We start from the raw sequence: 17052 nt of genomic DNA, 5'->3' as shown, positions 1-17052 counted from the left end.
TGACCTAGCTAGAACTATATGCTTAGCCATGCTTAATTACCATTAGCTCAGTTGATGGGATAATTGCAGTATTAGACCTTTTTAGCATCAGAACAAGCTGCGCGCTCGAGACACCCAGCCATGTTTCAGTGGCCGTAATTATCCAACTAAAATGCGACTGAATGATGGGTTGTGGGTGCATGGTTTTGCTAGTCGCATCCATGGCAATTAAGGACCGATTCGCGGGATGCCCTGGAAGAACTTATCGTACTTACCACAAGCCAGCGTGGGCAACGGTTGGGCTTGTAGTGTAGCTTTCCTCTAGCCGACGTACCCAGGCGAGGGTGGGCGTGATGGAGTTGGGTCGGCCGGGGTGTCCGGTTGATCGGCTTCCGGATTCACCGCAGCACGAAAGGGGGGCTGCCCGTTGCCTGCTGAGGACAGGGGCGAACCCTAAGGTGTGGTGTGATCGGTTAGAGGGGGTTATGCGAAGGGTCCTGTCACGGCCTCTTTCCGGTATGTCGTGGTGGCATGTCGGCACACAAAGACGTGTCGTGGGGCTGTGTCTTGTGGGTACAGTTATACACCTCTGATCAGAGTAAAACTATTCGAATAGCCGTGCCCGCGGTTATGGACGGTCGACCAGATTAACCGTGATTAGTCCCACCTTAATAAATCGAACCAATGCACTGTAGTTCAGGTGGGTTGGTTGGGCCTGTTCAACGTGGTGTAGCGTTGATCGGTGGAGATTTAATATTACCTTAATTACTCAACAATTTTACTGTTTTGCTCAATAAAATGTTTTACAACTGCCTTTATGCAAATAGCCCCAAAACCGTCCTTGTGTTCCCCTTGCACGTCTGCATCGTTGGTGTGGCTTGCTGAGTACGGTGGTTGTACTCAGCCTTGCTATTATTTCCCCCTTTTCAGAAGTGTAGTGCTTCTGAGCTAAAGACGAAGTTAGAGGACCAAGGCTCAGACCCCAGTTGAGTTTTGCTTGTGGAGTGGAGCTGAAGCCCTAAGCCCCTCTAGGATTGCCTTTTCCACTGCTGCTGCTTTTGTTTCGGTGTGAGGACTAAGTGCCTCTTCTGTAAGTATTTTACGCTTTATTTACGTTTGGAACTGTATATTACTTGTCGTTTTGTGTACCCTGGCTGGTCCTGGACATAGATTTAATACACAAAATAGTCTAGAAATTTGGGCTAAATTTCTGGGCGTGACAACTAATCAGTCACTAAATTGTACTCATCATTGGTTATACCACATCGAATAAACACTATAGGAAAAAACACCAATAGATCAACATCAAGCATCAGCTGTATCATCAGCAAACTACAAAAAGCCATACGGCATGGTGTCCACTTCCACCTTAACAAGTACTTAGCCAACACTATTACATAGCCATTTCACTGCAAATATCAAGCATCAGTAGCAATAGAGATCTAATCAGTACTTCATACAAAAGGCCATATGGCATGGTGTCCACTTCCACCTTAATCAGTACTTAGCAAATGCTAACACATAGCATGGTGTCCCAGTACCACCCCTCCAATACAATTTTAAAATAGTTAGATGCAATCGGGATGATGCTCATGTAGGAACTTCGTAACCCAACGAGCACGATGCGTCTCATTTTTCTTAATGTATATGAGGCTTATAAACTTGTTAGCAGTCAGATGAGTTAGAACAAGATCCAATTGGTCCTCATTAAAACTGGGAAGATCCATCACTGCATTGTAGAGTTCAGGGTGCACCTTAGTATGGGTTGTAGAGCGTATGGCAGCAGCCACCTCATGCATATAGCACCAGTCATGTTAGTCAGGAAGGCCCCTTCTTCTTCAGTCACAACAGGGGTTCGCTTTCTCTTCCCAGATGAGGTTAAGCCAATAAAGTTACCACTAACAGGCCCAACAGCACTAGCCCCTGCAACACTCGCATATCCAGCACCAACCCCATTCCCACCCTCCATAACACCCAAGCCACCGTCAGCCATGTCAGCAGGACCACCAAGGGCCTCATTAGAGCCCATTGCAAATCTTCCTGTGGCTTGGGTTCCACCAAAGATAATAGCCATTGGCGTGTAGTTCTCTAGAGGCACATTCAGGAACTCAACATCTTTAGATTTGTCCTACATGATCAGATTTATTATAGTTAGAGAACTGAAATTTTTTACAGCTAATAGTTGGAAGTACAGCTAATGATGATTTATTACAATTAGAGTGTGAACTCAAATCACATACCTTTGTATGGCCCATATAGTGTTCATCTTCTAGGACAATCATGTTGTTCTGATCATCCCATAAAGCCCCACTTAGATCTTTCAGCCTAGCGATACGAACCCACCTTGAACGCCATTCGCGAAGATGGTTGTACACTTGGGTTCCACTGGTGTCAAGCCCATAGTGGTCAGTCAAATTCTTAGCAACTTGGTTCAGGTGCACTTCCTTGAAACCCTTGTCAGTCTTAACACCTTGCGCTATGAGCTCGACCATCTTTCTTAGCATAAAGGCAGACATGTGGGATGTCCAGCACAAGGCTCCTCTTGCACCTTGTCCAACAACCTTGTCATTTTCACATGTGGAAGTAAATAAACAAAAACAATTGAATGATAAGTTGTCAGCCACCTTGTTTTAACATATATAAATTCATGCATTAGTAGAAAAGGTCATAAATACAAATAAATGCCCTATAAGCTACTAGCCACAATATCTTACTCCCTCCATCCACAAAAGTTACACCTATTTCACATTTGAGTTTTTCCAAATAAGTTGTTCATATTTGTAGTCTTTATGCATTCAAGACTTAAATGAAGAGATAAATTAAATGTTTTATTAGAATCCAAGGAGTCATCTAAATACTCATTGGCTGCATGCTTGCATTCACTCCTTGATTTTGTAGCATCCAAGGTGATTTAATTTCTCCTTGATCTTGGTGTCAAAAGTAATATGTGTAACTTTTGTGGATGGAGGGAGTATAATAAAAAGTTCAAGCAAAAGTAGGAAATGTCATTAATACAAATAATAATAAACTAACCACAATATCTCATAATAAGAAGTTCAAGCATAGGTAGAAAATGTCATTAATACAAATAATAATCAACCAGCCACACTATCTTAGCATGAAAAGTTCATACATAAGTAGGAAAGACCATTAATACAAATAATAACCAGACACAACATAATTAGTTCATAGATAGTAATGTGATACATATCATGCTACAAATCAGACCCTAGATGACCCTCTAGTTGCCCACGTATCCCCAGCCAAGTCATCCCTAATTTGTACCATTCCCCTATTGTCTTGATCTAATTCATCGAGCTCTTCTTCCTCATCATCACTTGGGTTCCAATCTTCTTCAAGTGGCACAAATTCATCATTGCCATAATGAAGTATCCAATTATGAAGAATGCAGCATGCAAGAACCAACTTAACTTGGGTCTTGTATGGATGAAAATGTTTGTTATATAGACAATCTTGAAACGGTTTTTGAAGGAACCAAATGCTCGCTCGATTGTGACTCTAAGAGAGGAGTGTCTTAAATTAAACAACTCTCTTTGGTCACGAGGATAGCGTGGCTTCCCTCATACTCTCTCAAGTGGTATCGACACCCACGGTATGGTGGGAGGAACCCTGGTCTAGCAGCATAACCAGCATCAACGAGGTAGAATTTTCCTAACATATGATAAACATGGGTTCAGTCATTACCACAGGACAATAAATCCTGAATGATCTAAATTATTGACACTCTATTACCTGCGGGGACACTAAGGCCATCATCCCTCTCCAACGCATCTGCAAGTATGAGGGCATCATGTGCAGACCCTTCCCAGCCAGCAAGTACATATGTAAATTTAAGATCAAAGTCAACTGCAGCCATCACATTCTGTATTGTAACACCCTTTCTACCCCTAAATGCTGCTGACATAGCAGATGGAACTCGAGCAAGCACATGGGTTCCATCTATTGCACCAATACAATCCTAATTGACATGAAAAATGTTACGATATGTTGTGGGGGAAAAAAGGTCATTTGTGGATAATATTTGTTTTACCTTAAAATATGGGTTGAATCTTCTGTTGCCTAGAATTTTTCAAGGTATATCAGTTGAAGGTGGTTTGATCAACTCATTTCTCAGTTCACCAACAGCATACAAGACCTCTCCGAAGTACCTACTGATTGTCTTAGTTGACCTTCTAAAAATGGGTTGTAAAGCCCTAAATCTAACATTGTGGCCTACAACTAGAAGGAACATGGCAACATGTTCCTCCACTGAGCTGTGAATAGAGTCCTGTAGTAGCTCTCTTTGGCGCAACAAGTGACACAGCCAAAAAAATGGTGCCCTTCTTATTCTAAGCTGATTTACACAATTTGTATCATTTGTATCATAGATGAAACGCAGGTTGGTTTGTCTAATTAAGTCCCTTTCCATCAATGGTCCATAAGAAATCCTAGGGGTGCGTTGTCTAGCCCTCCTCACAATGAAAATCATGTAGGCACACATTGTAGCAACTAAACCAGCAGCTTTAGCCTTTAGGATTTGACGTACACAGCGTATGTCTTCCATCTATGCAAATAACAAATTTATAATGCATTATACATTGTCAGAACATGGAATGCAAAAAAGCACAACCATACATCCAACCACAAGAGGCAATAGATCCTACCCATACTGAGACCTACATACTTGAAAAAGAACTAGATCTAGAAAAATAATCACATAATAATATACTGAATAAACATGATGCAAAAACATGCACAGGAGACCAACTACCCAACTAAAATAACATCATCAATACTAGATATGTACAATTGATGAAGCATAAGCAAAGGGAGCACCCACGACGGTGCACAGGAGCCTCAAACCCTAACTTCTTCTCCTGGGGAGTGAAATGAGGAGGTAGGGATGGCAATTTTGCCCATGGGTTCTGGTATCTGCGGATACCCGACCCAATGGGCACGGGCGTGGGTGAGATTTTTTACCCGTGGGCACGCCCGCCCGAGACCCGTAGACATCGTGGGTAACAACCGGGTTTCATTTTTGACCTGTGGGTAACCCATGCCCGACCCGATACATATGTATTAGCTAATTTTGACTTATCTCTTAATTCTTATACCCCTTTCTCTTGGTTCAATGTGATACTAACTAGTAATAAGTTGTGATGTAATTCAAATTATTGTTGATAACTAATAATTAGGTAAACTGTTGATTTTATTTCTCTTTGTTAAATTATACATCTTTCGAGTTATTATTCATGTGAGATCCATTGGGTACCCGCCAGGCATACCCGTGCCCGTCGGGCATGGGTACAGGCACAGATTTTTGCCCGCTGACCCTAGTGGGTAGGGTTTGGGCGGGCGACGACGGGCATGGGGTTAGGCATGGTTTTGCTCTACCCGTGCCCGGCCCGACCCGTTGCCATCCCTATGAGGAGGGGATACGGCCGTGCGAGGAGGTAACCCTCGCCCTTTTGCATGTGCGGCTGCAATGAGGGATCGTGTGGGTGCAGTTGCGCTGCAGCGGATCAGCCTGGATGCACAGCGATGCTCCCCCCTTGTGTTTCTGCTCAGCCTAGCCCAGAGGGCGATTTTGCATCTACCCAGCTTGGCTCACGGGCCGGTCCAACCAACCAAACAAGTTAGATTTTGCTGGCCTGATGCGATGCAGGTGCAGTGCACCCATCAAAACACGGCCTAAGAGTAAGGAATGAGTGCATGGTGTAGACACATTCTTTTTTGTTGCATGTATTTACTATTTTTAGAAAGGAAGGGAGTCACCAATTAAGACTAACGGGAGCACAAGCTTGACCTAGTCACCTCCATATAGAATTATGTCTCTCATACTCCGTACATGTAGTGTATCTTATTATAAAATGTATCATTTAATATTTAGTAGCATTCAAGCTCAACGCATGTAGAAATTTATGGATATGTTTCAGTATAGATCAACAAATTTACCTGTTAAGATTCATATCACATATTAGACAAAAATATGTACAAGTTTCCTACACAAGCCAATATACACATCAAATTAACATTGGAAAAATAATTGTATGGAACTCATCTGTCCAAAATTTTAAACATGTGCCCCATGTCTTTAAACTCTAACATCATCAACCACAAGAAATCAAGAAAAAAAAATCAAATGATATGCTATCACCACAATTGATGTTAGATATTTAAGATGGAGTATTAAGGAGATAGATTGACAACAAAGCGGATGGAGAAGCTCCTAAAAACACACTCACATTAGTTTACATTTAAAATTAACGTAAAGTAACTAATTTAACAAATAAAAATGAAAAAACTATTTAATTCGCATACATATATTAGAATAGGTCAATGGCGGTTGAAATGACAAGCTTCTCCAAAAAAAACGCCACTGCACCTAGATATATCCCACTAAACACCACGATATATCCCACTAAAATATCATGATAGTCGTAGTCTAACATAATAAAATCATATAGAGCATATCTCAGCAAAACAATGATTGAAAGAACTTTCGCTACAGTGATTAAATACGTTGTCTTGACTAACCAATTTGCTCGGGCAAAATATGACAAACTATAGCCAAGCAGACCCACAAAAAAAAGGACGCTAACCATGTATGAAAGAATACAGTACTCCTACTTAAAGTGCTTTTTATGGTACGTCAATATTATTATTCATAAACTTTTATCATGCCTTCTAACAATTACTATTCATAAACTTTTCTTATAATTTAATCAATGTCAATAAAATATATATATGCTAAAACAATGAGCATTCGTAAGGTTTCATACTGTTTGAATACTTTTGGTGTTTCATCATTTACTGGATTTATCCATATTCACTCAATAATAAATATTTATTATTGCGGCACTGACATCTTGTTATCAGGGGCACTACATATCCAGCAGCTACCTAAAACTTCTTTTCAGAATAGCATTGGCTTAATTAAATTCACAACTTTGAAATTTGCACTTCAAAAATTATATTAATCTTAAAATATGGCATACCAAAACTAACCAAATATATATGAGAATTATTATTGAATAGAGAGTGAATTGAAACTTAAATAATAAATTACAATAAAATGGTAGTTCAAAATTGGTATAAGCTTTTTAAAATTGCTAATTACTATTACAAGCAGACATCATTTTAAATCCAATAGTGTAATAATGACTAAAAATAAATTCGGTAACTCAATTGACTATAAAAGCATTAATAAGAAAAAAATAGTGAACTTATTTATATTCATTAAACAAAAATGTTTGTGCATAGAATTGTTTCTAAGTTTAGAGCTTCGCAACAATTACAACTCATTAAAGATAAAAATCGATTATCTAACCATTTTCACAAAATAACATGCTATTATGTAACTCACTAAGAAAACTAGCTTAGGTTGTGTAGACATGTCTTTTACATACCTAGTCACTTATTCAAATTTCACAAATGAAGCTATTCTGTTAGATGACAAATTATATCAAATTGTGTACATTTCAATAGTGGCTAGATATTACACCTTCTGTCTCTTTTTCTTCAACTAACTATCTATATTCTAATAAATATTGCATTTACTAACATGATAAACATATGTTATATTTTCATATTTTATCAATTATAACGAAATTTATATATAAGAAATAAGGGTAATTAGCTTACAAACCAGATAACTTTTTCTTTTACTTTTAACTTTTTTAGAGCATAATTGAATTACATTAGCAAAAAATTATATTGTTTAAATAGCTTTTAATGTTTAATCATTAACTGAAAAATAAAGTTATCTTTTTCATGTATTAAATAACAAAGCTGACCAATACATGACCAATACATGGTTAACAGTTATTATTATATAATAGTCAAAACAGAACTTTTAATCTCATAAATTAATTGTCTTTATAATAGTAATGACTTAGATTCAAAAATTCAATTTTGTCTTTAGAATAGTAATGACTTAGATTCACAAATTTATTTTTTTTACTTCATATGTATGTAGGTTTCCAGCCTCACTAGTTTAAAAGCGCATCCCTTCACCTTTTGAAAAAAAATGTGTAATTCCCTTAAAAACCTTAAAAAACAAAAGGAATTTCGACCGCACTTCCTTCTCAAAGTTATTTCCTTCTCTTAGAAAACTATTGCTACAAAAACCCTTCTAACTAAATATAAAAAAACTCAAAAATCATTAAAAAAAACTATATAGAAATAGGTCATATTTGTATCTCTAGACCCATTGTTATGCATGGGCATGTAGCTAGTAAATAGCGAAAGCCACAACTCACTTCAATAATATATATAGTGCACTATGATCATTGGATTTATAACAAGCGTCGATCTTTAATTTATCTATAAATTATATATTATTATATGACTATATATATCGTTGAGTATTATTAATCTTTACAACATTTTGGATTATATTTAGAAAAAAATATCTTTCCAGTTCTTAAAAAATAAGTCAAGTAACTTGTATAAATAAAAGATCATTACCAAATATAATTATTATTATTTACTCATGTAAAAACATAGATAATTTATATTGCGGAGCTTCACACATGAACTATTAAGGTGGAAGTAATAGTTTTGGCTCTAGCAATATTTATTAGTGAAAATAAAGAGGACAAGAAATCAACAAGAAGATGGAACAATCGAACCATAGAACAATATTGGGTTAAAGTTTTAGTTCCACACCGCATTATGACGAAGAACAAATTCAATAATATTAAAATATTATTGATTAATGGGAGTATATATCGTACCATGGTTGTGGACAACTTTCCCCCTCATGTGTGTGGCTAGTGACTAACCTTCCTTTTTCTTACCTTCTTGAAGTCCTCTTGATATGTTTAGTTAAGAAATGTTTGTTTTGAAAGAAATAAAAAATGATTTGACTAGATTATTTTTTATGGTTGTTCACTTACTACCTATATATACTATGGTGCGACATTTTTGAGAAAAAAATTAAATCTTATACTAGGTAGGGAGTGAGGGGAAGCTCCGGAAGAAGTGCCCCAACTATCAGAGTTTTCTCCAAGAAGTTCCGGAGGAGTGTCGACTTTGTCGACATTTTTCCACTGGAGATCCGAAGAAGCACCGAAGTTGTCGGCCTTATTCTCTCGCTTGTTCCTTGGCAGATGCTTCTTTTAATAAAGTAAGTATTCAAGATCTCTTTGTGGTATTTAATTTATTTGCTTGAGTGAGATATATTATCATCGATGTGGGTTTGTCACTTAGTTGAATTATTAAGTGCTCCAATACTATGATTTTGGATAAAGAAGAAAGCTCTTGCGCGAGGCTAGAGTAATAATCAATAACTTACGCATGGTGTCTAGGTTAGCGGGTACCTTCGTTTGTTATGTACTCTACAGAAAGGCGGCAGGTGGTGATAGCCATTTATGTCCTTTATATCCCTCCACATTCGGGTACATCATAAAGCCATAGGTCGGACTCAGCTTGGCAGACCAGGGGAAAGCTAGTGTCCGAAGCAATCGATAAGGTTTTACCTTTAACTCAAGTCTAAATTAACTCATAGGAATCCTCTTTAGTCTTAACCCACCATTAGTTGTTGTCCTTGGATAGAATTTTGTTCTTAGAATACTCTAAAGTGAAGTGCCACAGTGATATCCATGCACTTATGAATTTATCTGTGACTGTATCAAATACCAACAATTTCAAGGAATTACAGAATGTTGAAAGCAAAAACTATGCGTTCGTCGAAAACAAAGAAACTGTTGTTGCAAGAACCATTGATTCAACACTTCGGCCGGGGAAGGGAACCTTCCTTTTTCTTACCTTCTCTTGAAGTCCTCTTGATATGTTTAGCTAAGAAATGTTTGTTTTGAAAGAAAAAAAAATGATTTGACTAGATTATTTTTTATGGTTGTTCACTTAACTATCTATATCTACTATGGTGCGATATTTTTGAGAAAAAAAAGTCAAATCTTATACTATAAGCCCAACGGACAGGAGTTTGTTTCCTTTTTTTTATTTTTTTACAGATGTTACGGACCTTTTTTTTTCCCACACGCATAGAATCGGATCTTTTTTGTCGCCCTTTCCTTTTATTTTAATGGACTAACTAATCGGATCTTTTCTTTTCACGAACGCATCTCATCTTTTTATTTTAACGGACGGACTAATCGGATCTTTTTTCCACGGACACTGACGGACTGTTTTTTTTACCGCATCGTATATAATTGGATTTATTTTTTTTTTTGCCCTTTATCTTATTTTTACGGACGACGAAAGCACCTCTAACAATCTAACAAGTAGTAGAGATAGAGATGTATTTTAATTTTTAAAGCAATAGTTGCAAAACAATGAACACACAGAAAATAGGGAAACCTTGTATTTTATTAATCATGATTCATTAACATGAATGTTTAAAAAAAACATGAGGGCTCCCGTAGGAGTTATCCTTTTGCCTTCGCGAGAAATGCTTAATAGAAAGGTATGCTGACTGCAGATTGTGCAGTCCGCTGATTCCCGGCGTATAGCAATGAGACTACCGGTTAATTACATCCAAAGGACGAGCCTATGGAACACCTCCGATTAAGCTGCGCTTTGCGATCGTCGCCTTCAAAATTATTTGCTCGTCGAAGATTGAGGTTGGTGCAGATTTAACAGTGAATATAGTGAATGTAGAACGGATGGCTTTGTTTCACCAAAACCCAGTCACAGTACACTACTGTCACGTCGGTGTGCGGAGGGAATTTGGTGAAGCGGGTGACCTTTGCCTCGTCAGTGCCCACTCATGTATCTCAGCCTTCATCAAACATGGATTTTGTGGTTGCTTTTGCCTCGTCGGTGCCCAGCAACGGTGTATCCGGTTCCCGTCCATTTTAGATGTGTTAATAGTATAGTGACCTGGCCTTGTCAGCACTCGGCCATGGTTTCGTCTAGCCTCGTCGGTCATACACAATGAAACAAACGAATGGTTGTAGCCTTGTTAGCTTAAGCCAATACGTCGCCCAACCTCGTCGGTCTCGGATGCAACGCCTCCATAGTTGGTGTATGCATGAGTCAAGAATAGCTCCTGTGCATATGCATGGGTCAAAATATATTTTAATTATGAAAACAACGCCTAGACAGTCCGGTCGCCAATGGGGGCCGGACATATCTAGTACCATTGTTACTGGTATCATAGTAACCGATAGACGATCCGATCTCCAATGAGGACCAGGCGTCTTGTTTTAATCATAGAAAATATCAAATGGCACTCAGATGATCCAATCGTCAATGAGGGCCGGACCAGCCTAATACCATTGATTATATAAATGCAGTTTGATCATAGCCGTGTTTCGGCTCTCATCGATCTGACTTTAATCATTGAGATAGATTAAGAGCATCTATCTGGTAGAATTTGGAGAGAGAAGGAATTACTCCCGTACATGACATGCACGAGGCAAATATGTAACTCTTCCAGTATGAATATGAACTCACTTTATGTTATTCAGTGCGTGCTCCTCTTTTCCAAATTTTCTCTTCTTTGCATACAATATTACAGTTTGTAGAGGCCCTGTACATAAGAACACAGAACACCGTACAAACTAAAGAGCATATACCTAAAACAAATTAACGAGGGCCGACGCGCACGCTGACGTGTTGCGACGCGGCAAGGGCCACAACAGCGCAAAACGCCGTGGGCGCTGCATTCTTGGGCAGGGTTGAAGACTTTAGATATGTATAAATCATGGTTGGTCCGATACCAATAAGATTTAAACTCATCCTAAGTTTATACAAATAAATATCCACATCCAATATGTGATATTTTGATAATTTAGACGGCCCAACCACCACAAGGATCAGGCTCACCTCATATTTGTTTGCAGCCCATATTAATCGCTTGATAAAGATGACGTGTGCGTGTGTATGCGCCACTGGGATACTTATATCCATGGTTAAGTTCACAACGCATCCACGCTACTGGGGATACTTATATCCATGGCTAAGTTCACAACGCATCCATGACATATTCGTCTGTGCTTCACTTTATTGTTTTACCGTCCGGGCTACAAAACTGCACAATGCTACGGTGTATATTTGCTCCCTCTAGGAGATAATGACAGGCTATGCATATATCTATACAGTACTACGGCGTTGTTGTGTTATATAGGATAAACAGCTTGACGGAGAACAAGATCAGCTTGTTGTTTAGGACTCACCGATAGAGATGCCATCAGCGCTGCTGCTACAGGTACAGATCGCCCATCTGCGGGATACGCATCACCTGATTATGCATCATCTTTATTTTTTATCTCCTTCGATCTCACTTCGTCTCTCTCTATGTAAATACTCCTATCTGGGTACATGTGTATGCGTCGCTAGGGCATATTGCTGCCTAGGTGCGCAGCGCTTACGCCGTGTGTGCTCCTCTCGCGATCAGGCCGGTTTATATAGGCAGAGCGACAGCAACGGCGCGGCCTCATCCTCGCGAGTTTTCAGCGTCGTCGACGTGTTGTAGATAATCAATCAACCGTCTGCTGTAAATAAGGAAATTAACAAAGCGCCTGCATGCAGAAGCAATCACGAGATTAAATAGCTAGCTAATGACGTTGGGCCCCATGAACATATCATACTCCTCCGTTTCGTAATATAAAACTTTCTAACATTGTCCACATTTATATAGATCCTAATGAATCCATATACATGCCTGTTTGGCACAGCTCCAGCTCCAACTCCACCCCTACATCTATATAAATATAAGCAATGCTAGAAAGTGTTACATTGTGAAAGGGAGGAAGTATGTGTTTGTTTGCAAATTTATCTCCTCGGCACAGATTAGAACCATGCACAAGCTTAGAGATAATCCTGAGATTAGAATAATCAATGACAGTGGGCCACACGTCATATGTGCTTGCTTGAATCGCCATGTCACAGATAATTAATTAATGACCAAACAATCAAACTACTAGTAACGTACCGTTTGTGAAGGTAGATAATTCTTTGTAGAGCAGCACATATTTCCTCTATTATGTATCACATTTGATTTCCATTTGAACCAATGGTTTTTTATGCTTAAAATGTACAACAAAACGAATCCAATTTTGAATATATTCAGACATCGTATGATATTTGAATTTTCTGGTCCCACACATCATATAGATGTTCGTCAAATATATTTTGTAAATAACGGCTGCAAATATCATTAGCATGTAAAATTAATGCCAAATGATTTATTATTTTTTTCTATGAATTTTGGTTAAAAAATTCATCAAACATTCTGCTCAACCAGTATGGCACATTATAAGAGTTGTTTGCTTGGAGGTACAAACCTGACTTCCTGGGCACCATTTGCAATTTGTCGAGGAATTTATTGGGTACCAGTGCAGCCGTCTACTCCCTCCGTCGCAGAAAAAACCAACCAGTATTAGATATGATGTTTCCTAGTCCAATAAATCTGGACAGACTAGGTTGACTTTTTTGGACGGAGAGAGTGTCAGAAGTCATGTGCGAAAACCTCCACCATGGGTGGAGCAACTCCCACCGGAAGAGCCCTGCAGAGGTGGAGCACGGGGACTCCATCGCCTCCATCGGGGTTCCGCCTCCCGCGTCGGCGTTGGCAACAGTGGCGGCGGCGGTGGCGTGAAGTGCGTCGTAGGCTGTGTTAACCTTGTCTCCCGACACAGAAAACAAAGCACGCTATTATAGTGAGATTAATTAAGTATTAGCCTTAAAAAATTTAAAAAATGGATTAATATAATTTTTAAAATTACTTTAATATATAAATTTTTTATAAAAAATGCACCGTTTAGCAGTTTGAAAAGCGTGCACGTGGAAAACGAGGAAAGTGAGTTGGAAAAGGGAGAAAAGAACACAGCTGTAGTCGTTATCATCGTTAGCCTCCGCCGCAGACTGCTTCGACGATGGAGAGGGGTTGCACTTCCGTCGTGCCATGGCTAGAGCGAGGCGCGCTTGGATTTGGGGCAACCTGAGCCCGAAAATCCTAATGGGCGATCATTCGCCCCGCGCGATCAGCCCTTTCCTAACGTGATTTCCTTTTTTCATCCCATTACTTGTCTATTTTAGTAAATTTATGCACCTAAAGTTTGTACACCTCAAGTTTACACATATAAAGTTTATACACCTAAAGTTTATAGACACAAAGTTTATAAGTCAAAAGTTTATATACCCGATTCAAATTTAAATTTGAATTCAAATATCTTATATATATATATATATATATATAGTATTTTCTATACATAAAGTTTATACGTACCCAAAGTTTATATACCCACGGTTCAAATTTGAATTAAAATTCAAATATTTTTTATATATAGTATTTATATACATAAAATTTATATGTGCGAAGTTCACGGTATAAATTCTATACATAATTATAGAGTCTATGCACTAAAAACAGTAGTAGATTTTTTTTCTATATTTTTTTAAAAAAAATTAACTTGTTTTTTTATTTTTTAATATTTATGATGTATAGAAAAGAAGGGAGGAGGAGAACCCCGTAAGCGATCACCCGCTCATTGCCGATCCCTGCCTGAGCCAGTAGTAGCGTTGAGTCGTTGTCGCGAGAGAGGGGCGCTGATTAGCGACCAGTCGCGCCCCCCGCGGCGCGCGCAGTCACTTCTCTCTCTAGTCTCTCTTCTCTACGGTAATGTATATACATACGTGTGTAATATATATATATATATATATATATATATATATATATAGGGGTGCGCTAAACCGCACCCAGGGTGCACTATAACTAAACTACTCCCCTCATAGTATCCCCTCCCCCACCCCAACCGCCCCCCCCCCCCCCCCCCCCGCCCCCCAGCAACCCCCCACCCCCATCCATCCCGCACAAACTCCCCCATTACTCCCTCTCTAAAAAAATTTCGTTAAGTAAATCAATTACTATAAATGGTTTTAGTTCGATAAGTAAACAAGTTACTATCAAAAAGTTCCCCACACTATCAATCCCGCAGAAAATAGCCCACACTTTTTTTCTCTTTCCTTCCACACTTCTTTCGGATTGGCCCATTAGTAACAAGATTACTGAGTCTACCAATGTATGAGTAAATAAGTTACTAACACTCCCGCACTCCTAAATTTATTTCTTCTCTCAGTAAATGGATTACTCTCAGTTGTTTTCAGTCTTCTCGATTTGGTTCCTTCTCTCAGTAAATGAATTGCTCTCATGTAGTTGTCAGCTCTTTTCTTAGTAAATAAATTAATTAGGATATTAGTATTCCCAATTGGTTCGTATACCTTCTTAGTAAGTAAATTACTTAGAATTAACGTATTGGTATCGCCACGAGATTCCTCTTAGTAAATAAATTACTATTACACCGATGGTTCTCAACACAACATATTGATCTTGCCATAAAATTTCTCGTAGTAACCAAGTTACTATTACACTGATGGTTCTCAACATTGTCTCTTAGTAACTAAATTACACCGATGGTTCTCAATATAACATATTAATCTTGCACAAAATTTCTCTTAGTAACCAAGTCACTATTACATATTAGAGCAAAACCTTACTAAACTACAGTACATCTGTTTCAGTGTTCATGCTTCTTACAATCCATTTGAAGAAAAGCCAATTGAAAGAAATATATATATACAAGAGTTAACATCAAGTCTATTTTTCACAAACAATGTCGTCGCACTTTCTCTCTCTTGCTTCATGCTATAGAAATTCCTCGTGCTGAAGATTGCAGCATCTTCTCAAATCCTCCAACCAGTACAATTTTCATATTTAGTTGGAGAATCACGAAAGGGTTAAGTGTAATCAACCATAAACCTCAGCTCAGGTGCTCCTCAATCCATCCGGTGACAGAGTAGCAGCTGCCATTACCATAGCAATCAAATTCAGAGGACAAAATCAAAATTAGGAGAGCCTACAACTGCAGCCAAGTATTTGTATTTGAGCTGAATAATAGATAAAAAACATCACGAGAATGCAAATGAAAAATGGCAGAACTGCAGGGATTCTAAACAGCTGCTTTCTTCTCATCACCATTGCGCATCAAAGAACAAAACGTGCCACACTTTTAGAAAAGAACATGGATTCCAAGACCAGAAAAAGGGCACCCGAAAAAAATTAGAGTGTTGTTAACTGAAAGATGTAGAAAAGGTAATTGGGATGCTTCAGGCTAAAAAGATGCAAATATCGCTGATTAATAACACACAATTTATGAACTGAACCTAGCTGCAGCCGATGTCATCGGATTGGTGTGGATGGAAGGCGCTCGATCTGTGTCGTCGACCCCGCCGCTGCCAGCTGTGTTGAGCCACCTGTGAGGATATGTTGGAAAAGGATCAAATCTTGCTTGCCGTATGGCAAACCATGATTAGCAAATTATTTGGCAATGGAAGCATGATTAGGTGTATCTCATTACCTTCCTACCGTATCTAATTTGGAAAACGGCCACTACAGCCGTACATGCATGGGACACAAACCGATGACATCTAAGAGCATCAAAGAAATTAGTCTCTCTTGGGGTCTAATCATTCAACTTGTGTCTGCATCCTGTTCTGGAAGCAATAGAAAACAGAAGACTGCAAGTTATTTTAGAATCGTATGCTCTGCTATGCTGCATATCACAGAGATCGAACAAAAAATACAGAGGATGATGCTATATTTGCCTCACCTCGGTGGGGAGCTGTGGAAGGTAGATGCCGGATCTGGCTCATCTCGATAGCGGCACCGATCCTACCGTGGCTAGCAGAAGCCGACATGGGAGGAAGCTCGCGGGAGAGGGGAAGTTGAAGATCGGCGACGGCACTCCACCTGACTCCATCGATAAATCCACCAGATCCGCTGACTCCTCACCGCTGCCGCCGGCGAGAACAGATCCAGGACGCCGCTGCCTCCTTCCTGTAGCCTGCCATCACCACCGCGCTCTGGCCAGCCGTTCCCAGATACACAAAAATCGGATACAAGGCTAGTGGAAAATAAATAGAAATAACCGTAAAAGATGGTAAAACCAGTATATATACATGCCAGGTGTTTTCTAGCCATAAACAAATTACTCCAGAGATAAAAATGGTGGGGTGGGGAGGGTGGCGACACGGGATGGGGGAGGGGGGGTGGGCCGGTCGGGTGAGGAGGGTAGGGGGCGTTCTAGTACACCGCACCCCAGGTGT

The 17052-nt window shown here is 39.2% G+C and overlaps 1 long non-coding RNA gene and 1 pseudogene across 1 annotated transcript; both read right to left on the bottom strand.

Annotated features, from left to right (window-relative positions):
- Positions 1–1284: 1284 nt before the first annotated feature.
- On the bottom strand, positions 1285–4480 carry LOC127757374 (uncharacterized; annotated as a pseudogene).
- A 10802-nt stretch (positions 4481–15282) lies between these two features.
- LOC127757635 (uncharacterized) lies at positions 15283–16973 on the bottom strand. The gene is made up of 4 exons (XR_008013503.1): positions 16557–16973; positions 16305–16440; positions 16111–16200; positions 15283–15750 (listed from the first exon to the last, which is right to left on the bottom strand). It is a non-coding gene; the product is annotated as an uncharacterized LOC127757635 (long non-coding RNA).
- Between the last annotated feature and the right edge of the window lie 79 nt (positions 16974–17052).

The sequence above is a fragment of the Oryza glaberrima genome, chromosome 12, assembly GCF_000147395.1.
Source record: "Oryza glaberrima chromosome 12, OglaRS2, whole genome shotgun sequence".
Taxonomy (NCBI): Eukaryota; Viridiplantae; Streptophyta; class Magnoliopsida; order Poales; family Poaceae; genus Oryza; species Oryza glaberrima.
This window is presented reverse-complemented; position numbering and strand designations above follow the sequence as displayed.